The sequence below is a fragment of the Polistes fuscatus genome, unplaced genomic scaffold (genome assembly GCF_010416935.1).
Source record: "Polistes fuscatus isolate 324 unplaced genomic scaffold, CU_Pfus_HIC Scaffold5, whole genome shotgun sequence".
NCBI classification, from domain to species: Eukaryota; Metazoa; Arthropoda; class Insecta; order Hymenoptera; family Vespidae; genus Polistes; species Polistes fuscatus.
The window spans coordinates 10,684,253-10,696,713 of NW_025113129.1; the positions used below are offsets into that span (position 1 = coordinate 10,684,253).

General features: G+C 32.0%; 1 protein-coding gene across 4 annotated transcripts in view; it reads left to right on the top strand.

The window, feature by feature from the left end:
• The window catches only part of LOC122521957, a 42,610-nt gene that overhangs the window by 6,160 nt on the left and 23,989 nt on the right, over positions 1 to 12,461 (top strand). For 2 of the 4 annotated variants that reach the window (XM_043642714.1, XM_043642713.1), the window contains 3 exons: positions 8,127 to 8,239; positions 8,743 to 9,263; positions 9,716 to 10,019. The gene's annotated coding sequence lies outside the window, so the exon portion shown is untranslated. Of the gene's footprint in view, positions 1 to 2,692; positions 2,940 to 4,697; positions 4,870 to 8,126; positions 8,240 to 8,742; positions 9,264 to 9,715; positions 10,020 to 12,461 lie in introns of those variants that run through there. The other 2 variants (XM_043642716.1, XM_043642715.1) reach the window with 2 other exon arrangements.

A 12,461-nucleotide genomic window follows, 5' to 3' on the forward strand; every position in this document is an offset into this window, starting at 1 on the left:
TTTATTTTCATCGATTTTAATTTTTTTTTTTCCTTTTCTTCTCGTTAACTTTCCTCCAAGTTTGTTTTCTCTTCTCTCTCTCTCTCTCTCTCTCTCATTTCGGTTTTAACTTTATTACAGATCTTCTTTTTGTTGTATATTTAAATTCGAATTTCTACTTGAAAATAATCGTGAAGTTGTTTCCGGATATTTCTGTTAGTCGGGAAATGTATTTCTGATTGCCCGAGTTTGTGGCTAAAGTTTCATATGTAGGAAATGCAGATTCCGGTTGGTTAGCACGCTAACTCTCGCATCCGTGCTTTTGAAAGGATAATTTAACGAACAGATACCTTTGGTAATAGTAATCTCGTGTAGGACGCCCAAACTTCTATGTTTTCAATTATGATTGACATTTTCGTTTCTATTATTTGTATTTGGGTAAGCGGTACGTGAATATTTTGATTATTTTTATGTGTAATCATTTTATCAGTAATCAGTTTGAAGTCTCGTTGGAATGAAATCAATTCGTTGTTTATCAGAAAAATACAAATCTAAAATGAACACGGGTTTGAACTCAGATACGAAATGGAAATAATAAAACTGCAGAAAAGAAAAACCAATTGCAAAGTGAATTATTCATGACGAATAAAAAAAAAGTTAAATAAATAAATAGAGATAGAGATAGAGAGAGAGAGAGAGAGAAAGAAAGAGAGAGACAGACAGAAACGTTCGTTTAAAACACGAAACGGTCAAAATATTTTCCACGAACTGGATGCCAATAAGAGAACTATCGGAGCATCAATAACGCGAGTAGCAGGTACTAATGAACTGACTCGCACGTGCACAAATATACGAGCTGTCTATTCAGTGAACGATATACTGCTGCCACAGATTAAAGATAAAACTGATTCCTGGGGTGTTATATTAAATCCTCTGATGATTATTCGTTAGATGTTCGAGTTGTAGACGTTAGTTATACATAAATCATTTTTTCTTTTTTTATTCTCTCATCATTTTCATCTTAATTTATTTATCTCATAATTCAACTGATTACAAACATTGAATCTCACAATCAGTCAAGAAAAAGTATACAAAAATTAGTTTATTTTAATTAAATGCTTTGAATCCTACCTTCATAATCATAGCTCTTTAATTTGTTAAAATAAATCCTTTTTCGTCAGCAACTAAAAAGACAAAAAAGAATAAAAGAAAAAAGAAATGGAAGCAAAAATATAAAAGAGATCTTATCTTAACGACGAAGGTTGTGGTCCAAGTCGGATAAGTACGAAACTGGTCCTAGTTTTCTCAGTTAGGATCGTATTTTATATCCACACACACCCACACCAGTAGAAACGTCATCGTCGTCGTCGTCGTCGTTCGCCTTTTTCTCTTAACGGACCGAGATAATTTTTCTTTCTCTATTTCTTTCCCTCCCTTCCTCCTTCATCCCCCCATGAGAAAAGAAGAAACGAGGAAAAACGAGAGAAAGTCAGGGACGAAGTTACACGCGGGGGTAAGGAATCGAAGAAGTGGATATATATATATATATATATCCATCTTCCCCCAACCTTCTCCACATCTATAATATACGTGCGCACGCGTGTGTGTGTGTGTGTCGTTAAGGGAGAAGGAAATACGACCTAAATTAAACGGAGGTTTTGTACGAGCGATGCCCTTTTCTGCAGTTCGACTTTTGGTCGTCTTGAAATCGGAAGTACACGCGTTAAAGGGATGAGACAATTCGCTTCGTTGAACACATTACGTTTCCTTTCTGCCTCTTTTGTCTCTCTGCTACATTTTCTACCGTATATATATATATATATATATATGTATGTGTATATATATATATGTGAGTGTAAATACGGTTGTATTGGAGGGAAGCTTTCGATTGTTTTCCGATATCGTTGCTAACTGACCTCAAACTCGACCTCCGAACGTACAAAGCGAAAAATAACGAGTAGCCAATTAACGTTCTTCTTCTATATGCTATCTCGTATAAAAAGTATTCGTTACGATATCCTTTCAAAGCGAATAAATTTATATTACGACGAACAGAGTTCTAAAATTGTCTGGAATTTAAAAAAAAAAATAAAAAGGGAAAAAAGAAGAAAGAGAAAGATTGGAATCATTGATTTTTTTGATAAATCGTTGTTTTTTTTTAAAAATCGCTACGTGGATCGAGATTTGATTCGATTAAATCTGTATTGTTATTCAATATTGCGTTACCTGAAAAGTTCGTTTCATACGACTCTTGTATGAGTCGGTCGTTCATACGAGGCCTTTGAAGGGCCGCTAATAGAGAAAGGGTTAGGAAAAATGTAAAAAAAAGAAAAATGCGAAATAATATTTGAACAAATTGTCTGAAAATTAAAAATACAAAATGTTGGAAATGATGAAATCATATTAAACGTCATCGTGACTGTTCTACTACCTTGATTATTATCAGATTGGAAATTAGGAATGAAATTTATGAAAGATGGTTAATGAATTCATTAATTACTTTGAAGTAACATGCAAACGTACTTAGTTAGAATTCAGTTAATTTCGTAAAGGGAGAAGGATGATGATTGTCGTTGTAAAACGCGTTCATCTGCATAGTGTTGAGCTTGTTATATATTGCACTTGGAAGCAGACACAGAGACTCGCAGGAAGTTGTCCACGCAGTCTGTGTTGATCCCATCGAGCGTGGTATCCACTTAAATTTACATCTCAAGTCGCAAACTCCTTATCCCAAGCACCAGGCTGCAACCTGATGAAATGAATGGCTGCTGCTTTTGCTTCTGCATTGGTGCTGCTGATGCTTGTGATGGTGATGGTGGTGGTGACGGTGGTAGTTATGTTCCACAGTTACTCTTGCTACATAACGCTTTCCTATTTCTGAATTCAATCTATATATATACGTACATGTTTGTCTTTGTGTGTGGCTGCATCTAATATGATATCACCACATGTCCACGAAGGTATGCGAATTACGATATGGAAGATGGACGATACGAAATAACTGTTATTCAACTATAATGTATGACACTTTGCTTGCTATCTATTACCGGTTATAAACTTTGAAGATTTTTCATAAATCTTTAAAAGGTTAAGTTTATTTTAAAACGCATTCGGACAATTTTTTTGTCAGCATCAGCAGAAGTATATTTGAGATGGTCGATACAATAATATAAGAATTTTGAAGTCTTTCGTTATGGCATGCTTCGGCACGAGTATTGGTTTTATATAAATTTGTTGGTGCATACAAATCGTCGAATGATATTACCCCTATATGGGTCGCTTAACGAATGGGTAATTAAAAATATCAAATATTATTTTTTGATATTTTTTTTAATATCGAGTGTTATTTTTTTATAATTATTCAATATATTTAAGATATTAATATTATTTATTTAAATGTAATCAATAAATATAGTGTTATAAGAAATATTTATTGGCCGACTAGATACAATTCCTATTTGGTTATTTAGTTTTTAATCGGATTAAACGGAAAAGGATTTATTATTGCTTTTTGTAAAACGTAAGGAATAATGTAAACGTTCTTTTTAAGATCGATACAAACGATAGTCATTAGAGAGAAATGTAAATGTTATTAACTTTCGCTATTCAAATAAAAATGCGAATATATTTAAGCCGGTAAAATTACATTTAAATATAATGCAAGAAAGAGAGAGTAATGACAAAAGCTATTTACCAAATATAGGTGAAGGTTGCATTCCTTACCAGCTAATGTTTTTTAAAGATTTTCAGAGACACAGAGAACAAAGAAAGAGAGAGAAAGAGAAAGAGAAATGATTAAAGATCCAAATTAATTAAATTTCCGCTTGCAAGATTTACGAAGAAGAAGAAAAAGAATAATGTGTTGTTATCGATATTGACCGTCGTTTTATTTAATATCAATAGAATTCTATTTTACAAAATTGGATCTTAGATATCTGCACACGTATAGACATACACATGCATTTTGGGTATACATAATGACGAACATACATTCATACGTGAGATTGAGTAAGGACAATAGAGAGTGGAAATTAAAAGAAAAAAAAGAATTTCGAGTTTTCCTACTTTCTCTTCTCTTCCTTTCTTTCCTTTCTCTTTTGTCATTTCATCGAAACGAATTTTCAGATTCAGTCTAGCGGAATGAGGCGGGACAACGCCGTTTTCCGATAGGATATCTCAATTTATAGCTATTCCGCGAGGACAAAAGCATCCTACCCGAATTATCTCTTCTTTATCAGGAATTGTCCTTAAATTTGCCGTTACGGAATCCGATTTATCAATGCTTTCGATTCGTCGATATTATTTTCTTGAATTTTGTCATTATTTTTTAATCCAAATTACGAAATTTTTTAATTACTATCCGGTAAATAAAAGAGAAACATATTTTAAAAAAATAATTTAATAATTCTAAGTAATATAATAATTTCAGTCCATAATTATAGAAATTAAAATGAAACCTTTACAGTGGTTGGAACCTGTTCATATGACATTGTAGTGGTACAAGTTTATTATTTTAAGATTTTACAGATAACGAACTGATATCTGCATACGAATAAACAAATCTGTAAAATCGAAGAATTCTTTTTTCGAGAAATCTGTAAAATATGATAACAATTTTATTCCTATATAAATTAATTTAAAATGATGTGTTATTACTTTGACGAATAATTTCTTTATCGTCATCTCTATCTCACTCTATCTCATATAAATATTTTCTACCTGGAATAGTATATACATAAGTCCTTGGAAACGTTTGAAGAGCTTTGCCGTTGAAATCACACGTGATGTTTCTGATGTCTCTCACTAAGCATACAATTTCTGCAAGATGATGTGAGAGAGTGCAGTGCATTTCTGTTATCCGTCGAGTTTCAGACACGTCGCATCTCTCGAGTTAGTACTTTATTACTTTCTACGTATTTCATCGTATTTACATATATCTTCATACTACCTGCTATATACAAATATTACACGTGTACTATAATATACAGTAAATATTATAGATGATGCAAGTTCAACACATCAAATTTCACTACAAATCGAATATTCGTTCATCGATCATTAAAACGTTTCTTCGTTAATCATTCGATCGCATACCTAAAACGCTTTTTAGATTCTAATTATGAACAAATGTTTATGAACGAATTAAAATTGTAATTTTTTTTTTTAATATCGCGTTATAAGGAAAGTCGTTAGACTTTTTCTATGGTAAATTCAATATTTCAATTCGTACGATAAAAGTAGCATGATCATTAACAATGTTGATATACCTTTAGATAAACCGGTACTTCATCGTCAGCATAGAATAATTCCATCGTTCCTAGGAGATACAATTCACGGTAATTCATTCGCGTGTTATGCAACATAACGAGATACAATCGATAGATATGGATATGAAATGGGTCCATGTACCTATTTGCGACGGTAGCAAGGATTTGGATGGATCGATAATTCCTTCACCTCTCTCTCTCTCTCTCTCTATCTCTCTTTTACTCATACATATTTATACACATATATAGATTTTGCTTCTCTTTTGCACTTTTGTCACCCCTCTCTCTTTCTCTCTCTTTCTCTCTCTATATATATTTCTCTTTTGGTTTCTTTCACTCTCTCTTGCTTTCGTTTCATCATAGCACACATACATAAACACGTACACACATCTTCATGACTCGTCCCCCTTTCCTTTCCTCTTGTCAGTGTATCTTCCAGTAATGGCCAGATTATCGGAGCCGAGGCGCCATCCAGTCTAGCCAAATAAAAGTTGGAAGTCGTCTCGTCGACATGAATTACGCTGCCTCTTTTAGGGGAAGAAGAGAGAGTTGTTGTAGGGTAGGAAAGAGAGGGATTGTTGATGATAACGGCTGACAATAAGATCACTCTCTTTCTCTGTTAAACTTTTATCCTAAGATTTGTGTAAACTAAGAACAATCCACAATTGAGGCGTTTCCCTTGTCGAACTTTATTACTCCTTACGGGACATCTAACGTTGAGTATCTTTAATGTTAAATCGTGGGAAAAGAAATTGTCTAAGGGGTTCGAAAAACAAAAACAAAAATACGACAGAAAGATATACATTTCTTATTTTGTGTAAGTATTTTAAATGCTAAGTGTTTACTTTTTCGGAATTTTATATATATATATTTTCTTTTTCGAATACCCTTTTGTGAATCTTAGATTTCTTTCTTTTCGTATCTAAAAATACCGAAGTTATGGTGTTTGTATATATTTTATGATTGGTATAACATAATTATAATAAGTTATTTTTGTAATATATTATATTATATCAATTTAAATTTATAGAATACAGCGGAACGGTACACAGATTTATGATATAAATTATCCAATTAATTTTTTCTATATATAATTTTCTTTATACAAAAAATAAAAATAATATTTAAGGAAATACGATGAAATGGATTATAAAACAAAACGAAAAAAAATTGATTAAGAAAATTTAATTATCCTTAGATAATTATGATCCCTTTTCGAATAAACGAGCTTTTATTAACGAGCTCCGCTAACTATATTCCATCCCTCCTCTCTCTCTCTCTCTCTCTCTCTCTCGTGCTTAAAAAGATATAAGGTGAAGACAAGAAAGCAACACCATATATAATATTTTGCTAAACTACGCACGTAATACTACAAAAGCAGTCTTTGTTTTTTCATAGTGTCTAGACCTAACGCTTTGGTTTAAACGCGTGCGAATCGTAAATTTTGTCGACGAATTTGCAAGATTGTGGACGAGTCAGACGATACTAACTCTCGTACGAAACGTTTATTTTCTTCCTTGGTTTTGTAAATCTCACTTCAGTTTAAAGTGTAAGACGTGTTTTCTCTTTCTTCTTCTTCTTCTTCTTCTTCTTTACCGGTATATATACACTCTTTTTATTTTTTTCCTCTTTCTAACCTTTTTTCCTTCCTTTTCTTACCCATTTATCTTGACAATTTTTTCTCAACTTTCCCCATACCTACAAGATATACGTACTCTCAACGGGATTTATTACTCGTAATAAGTTATGTACAATGAGATAGCACACTCGCTTTCAACCCTCACCCACCCTTATCCTCTTCTACCCCCTCACAACTTCTACCACCTTCACCCTCATCCTCATTCCCCATCCCTCAGGCCTCATAGATTCAATTACGAGCGAGTATTCGCATATGTAATTTGCTTTTATCGGTCCTCGAGAGATGCTAAAAGAGCTTTAGTTCAATTACAACGATTTATTACAAATAGTATCAGAGAGAGAGAGAGAGAGAGAGAGAGAGAGAGAGAGAGAAAGAGAGTATACGACGTGTTTTATGTGTACTTATTACGTTTAACGATTACAACAGTGTCAGACTAAATACATAAATATTTTTTATTTCTTACTTTTTTCTTTTTTTTTTACCTTAGTATTATGCACAATAACAATTCATTTATTTTATGAGACTCTTGGGAAAATAATGAGAAAGTGAGAGAAAGATGTATATATCTTTTTAATTTTATAACGATCAACTTGGTATATAGTTTATAAGATTAGAGAGAAGAGAAATATTTTCTATAATAATAGAAAGGTATTAGAAAGAGAGAGGGAGAGAGAGAGAGAATATAGATACAATGATTTAATAGATCGATCTATCAGTTGGCCATACTGATCCCTTTTGTTACATTCGTGGCTTGAGTAAATCTTACCACAGCCTGGACTTTACAAACTTGTGTTTGTGGTCTTTGTATTATTTGTGTATGTGTAGGTGTGTGTATGAATCTGTGCGAAAACTCTCTTATAATCCTAGGCATTTGTCAGGACCTTCCTATTCTAGGTACTTTCATGCAACTATTAGAAAATAAATTCTTTTGTTAGATTTAGATTATAATTCTATTATTATATTGATTTTAGAATGATTTAATAATATTTGAAATATAGAGTTTAATGACAATAATTTTCATTATAATTCTTACGATTATCGTTGATCCACGATAATGCAAATATTCAAATTAATTTTAATTAATTACAATGAGTAAAAATTAATATTATATCGTAAATATATACTTAAATAATAATTGAATTAGTGTGAATGTGAAAATACGATAAAATTCTTGATAAATGATTCCGTTGGCATATAAACATTGCAAAGAACTATAATGAAATTTTTTGTTGCAAATGCAGGGCTTCTGGTTACCAGTTTAAATGAATAGAAGAAAACACAAGAAGAGAAAGAAAAAGAAGAAGAAGAAGAAGAAGAAAAAAAAGAAGAGTCGTTTGAAAGTCCTGAGAAGAAAGTAAGTAAAGAGGTGTCCCTTCAATCCCTTGAGGATTATTGCTTCTTGTCGTCGAGAGTCTGTAAGTGGCCCGTCTATCAACTATGTCAAGATACCTCGATGAAAGATTCGTAGCAATTTTTCTTCCTTAGTCTACCTAGAAAACTAATGCATAACTTCTTTAGACAAGATATACTTCTGCAACATTTTATCGATTTCGAATTGTATGATTGATCGAATTTCATCAAATATAAAAGATACATTTTATTGTTTTGATTAAATTGATCAAGTTCTAAAAGTATATCGATTAAAATAAAAAAAAAACAAAAGAAAAGTAATCCTTCAGGTATATCGAATTGTTAGGCAAAGTAATTTCATTTTTATATTTAAATTTAACAATTAACGGATCGTTAGGAACACCACACCTTGGATTTTAAAATACGAATATAAACACTAAATGATTTTTCAAAAAGATTTATTTAATATCATAATCATAATCATAATCATAATCGGTATCGTTTTAGAAAATGAATAGACGAACGAAGGAGACGATTAAATTTCGATTATCGAGGAGAGAAAATAAGAGAGGAGTACTATTATTGCTACGACGTTTGAGGACGAAGTACGGAGTTTGGCAGGAGCGCAAACTCGTTTTCAGCAGAGGACTCGCAGAGGGCGGCGGAGTTTGTTGGAAGGGGTGGAAGAAGCCGCGAGCTAGAAACTAAAGAGTAGGGGAAATCGTCAGGATTGGCTTTACAGGAACGTGAAACTCAGTAGTACGCTACCACCCACGCACATAGTACGCACGTAGTTCGTTCCACGTGTTTATCTTCCTACGAAAGATTTCGAACATCCATAGGTGTATCATCGAATTGTTTTCGATCCCGGTGACTTTGTGCATACGTTAGTGTCAAGGACACATCGGAAGATTCATTGACTTAGAGATCATAGAATGTAAACGATTGCGGTTAGACAAATATCTGATCCACAACCAAGAATAAGAAGAAGGAATAAGAAAGAGCTGATCTTATGTGAAATATTCAAAGTAAGATTATTATTTAAATACGAAAGATATAAGTAAGATTTTTCTTTTTTATAATAATTATAATAATATACAGAGTTGAAAATTTGGAGTCTCGTATTTGAAGAATTACTCGGATTAAATTTCATTTTATTTTGTGTTGATTTATTGTTCGTCGAATATTGTTTTCTCGTTTACGATTAGTAATGTTAAAAACAAATTATTTACAAATATTTATTTAGACTTTGATTAGCATTAGCATTTTGGCATTAACAAATTTTCAAAGTTTAATTAATTCGATTTGTCACGTGAACGAATTCATTGATGTAACCTAAGAAAGCGGTGATGTAACGAAAGAAAGATAAGAGATTACGATGGGTCAATCCCTTAAAGCTTTTCTTTTTTTGATAAGAAACCGAGAGAAGTTGCGAAAATAGTTTTCCTTTTCTTTATTTTTCTTGTTCGTAAATGAATAGGGGAAAAGGTATCTTAGGATAAACTGAGGGCGGCATGTATCTTAAATGGTTTGGAGATGGTGCGTCTCGATAGGATCAGACGATAAAGGAGATGAATCGGGGTACTGATAAATCCCGATTAGAATACGAAGAATCTCTTTGTCATGCCGAAGTTTAAGATGAAGATATCTGCGATGGATTGTCAACGTGGAAGAACAACAGTTTCGATCAGCAGCTACTAAGTAACTGAACAAACCTTTGTCAATCTTAGATCTTTCGAGGACATCGTGGGAACGAACTTTGTTACGTGTTGCTATTATCGATCGTGAGTATTTAAACAAATTTTATATATATATATATATTATTTATTTATTTATTTATTTATTTATTTATTTATTTATATACATTTTTGTGTTTGCATATATTCGATCGATTGATATTATACTCTTGTGGATAAATTTTGATCAAATTTTATTTTTGGATACGCTCAAAATGAATATTTTTTATTTATTTCGGTACATTCCGTATATGAATTGTTATTATATAAATATTAATAATAATAAGTGTATATAATTATAATAATTATTCGAATAATATTTACCTATTATAATTATATTGTTAATTCGATTGTTTCTAAATTACGTATACGTTATTTTAATAGTAATAGATTACTATGCCGTGTTTAAACTCGTAAGGTTTCGAGTTTGATAGCAATCGATTAGTTGAAACAATTTGAAGCTTTGTAAGTGTTGCGCAAGGTTTACGAAATGAAATCATTGTACTATCGAATTCGTAGTAAAGCTATTACTATTTTATTAAAATAAATAAGATTTTATAATTGAGACACCGAGTAGTTAAAATTGTAGTACGCGTTATGAAATACTTTTTCACGTTTATTTTCGTATTAATAATATTTAATACGTATTTCCAATATATATTCTTCAAATATATTGGAAATATTTCAACAGTTATTAAATTAGCATAAACACTCCAAGAATATATTTATAGATAGCCGTATGAATAATTTTGATCGTACGATTTAAAACGATTATTTATCTTATATTTTATTCTTTCTATTTTTTCTTTTTTTTTCTTTTTTACTAGAAATATTATCAGGTATTAAAATGAGCGGAAAATAAAAGCAGCTACGTCGAAATGATATTTTCTTTCTCTCTCTCTCTCTCTCATTCTTCCTCTCTCTTCCGTATCAGATCGATTTTCATTTATCTATAATGCGATTAATGTTATTTATTAATATGCTAAAGTAGGAGAGATTTATTAAATTATTTGACCGATTTAATACATTCGAGAAAATTAGAAAATAGAATTGAAATAAGTTGAAAATATCGAGAACCAAAATAGACAACTTGAAGAAGAAGAAGAAGAAGAAGAAGAAGAGGAGAAGGAAGAGACAGGCAAAGTTTGTTGAAAACTTATAAACGTTAAATTGTCGATAAAACATAAATAGAAAAAATAAAATAGAAATAAAGAAAAAGAGAGAGAGAGAGAGAGAGTGAGATGGAAAAAGTTGTTCCTTTTTTTTTCTTTTTTTTAAATAATAGAAAAGTATATATTACAGTAACGATGATGTAAAAGAGGAAAGTTAATCTGAATGAAAATACATTTTCCTTTCGATTTAACGTTACTTCGGTTAAATAGTAAATGAACTTTGTAGAGAGAGTGAGTGAGTGAGAGACAGGGGGGGGGACAAAGGTTCTTTGCATTTTACTTGCTTTTACAGACTACAAACTACAGACTATGTCGATCGCATTCCCAAGCATGCTTGCAATTTCGATGTGTTTGTGGTTGTTCGGCATCCAGGAATATTATTGCGAAGGTTCCTTCGGTCGTCTAAGAATTTCAAAGAGGAAAGTGAAGGAAACGAAAGAAAACGAAGAAAAGTACAAGCATAAAAGAGAGAGAGAGAGAAAGAGAGAGAGAGAGAGCGAGAAGAGGGATAGGGGTTGAGTTTCTTTCTCACACGTTGGGGAAAACAGTTGTTGGGTAAAAAGAACGAGGAAGAATGTCAGGAACAGAATTCAATCGCGGCGAGGGAGGGAGAGAGAGAGAGAGAGAGAGAGATGACGGGAAAAATTTGCAAAGATGATGAGCCGATTTTCTCGTTTTTTTTCCCTTTTTTTTTTATTATTATTATTCTTTTTCCCCCTAAACATTTTTTCCCGATGTTCATCCTTCGGGAATGAACTGGAAGAGAGAGAAACTTCAACCGATAACGGTAGAGGATAAAAAGGAAGCTGTGGTAGCTTTTTGGATATGCTTGTTTGCATGAAAGAAAGAGAGAGAAAGAGAGAGAGAGAGAGGGATAGAAGGACATTTTATATTTTTGAAGAAGAAGAGGAAACGTAGAGAGAGAGAGAGAGAGAGGGGGGAAGTTTAGTAGGAAAATATATAAACGATGTAATAAAAATTCCATACAGCTAGGCTTTTCTTCCTTTTTTCCTCGTTTTGAAAGCCATATCGATGATATGGCAGATTTTTCGATTACGCGATAATCATAAAAAGAAAGAAAAAAAAAAGAAAAAAAATAAGAAAGAAAAGAAAATATTGTAAAGGGAAGAAAAATGCGTTTGCCCATTGTGATATTCCTCTATGAAAATCGCGTTAATATATTATATGTGGTAAAATATTTTTTACCATACACACGGAGGATAAAAATATTCAGATTGTTTCAAAAATTGTTTTACCGAAATAAGAAGAAGAAGAAGAAGAAGAAGAAGAAGAATAATATGAATGCTAGTTTATTGAA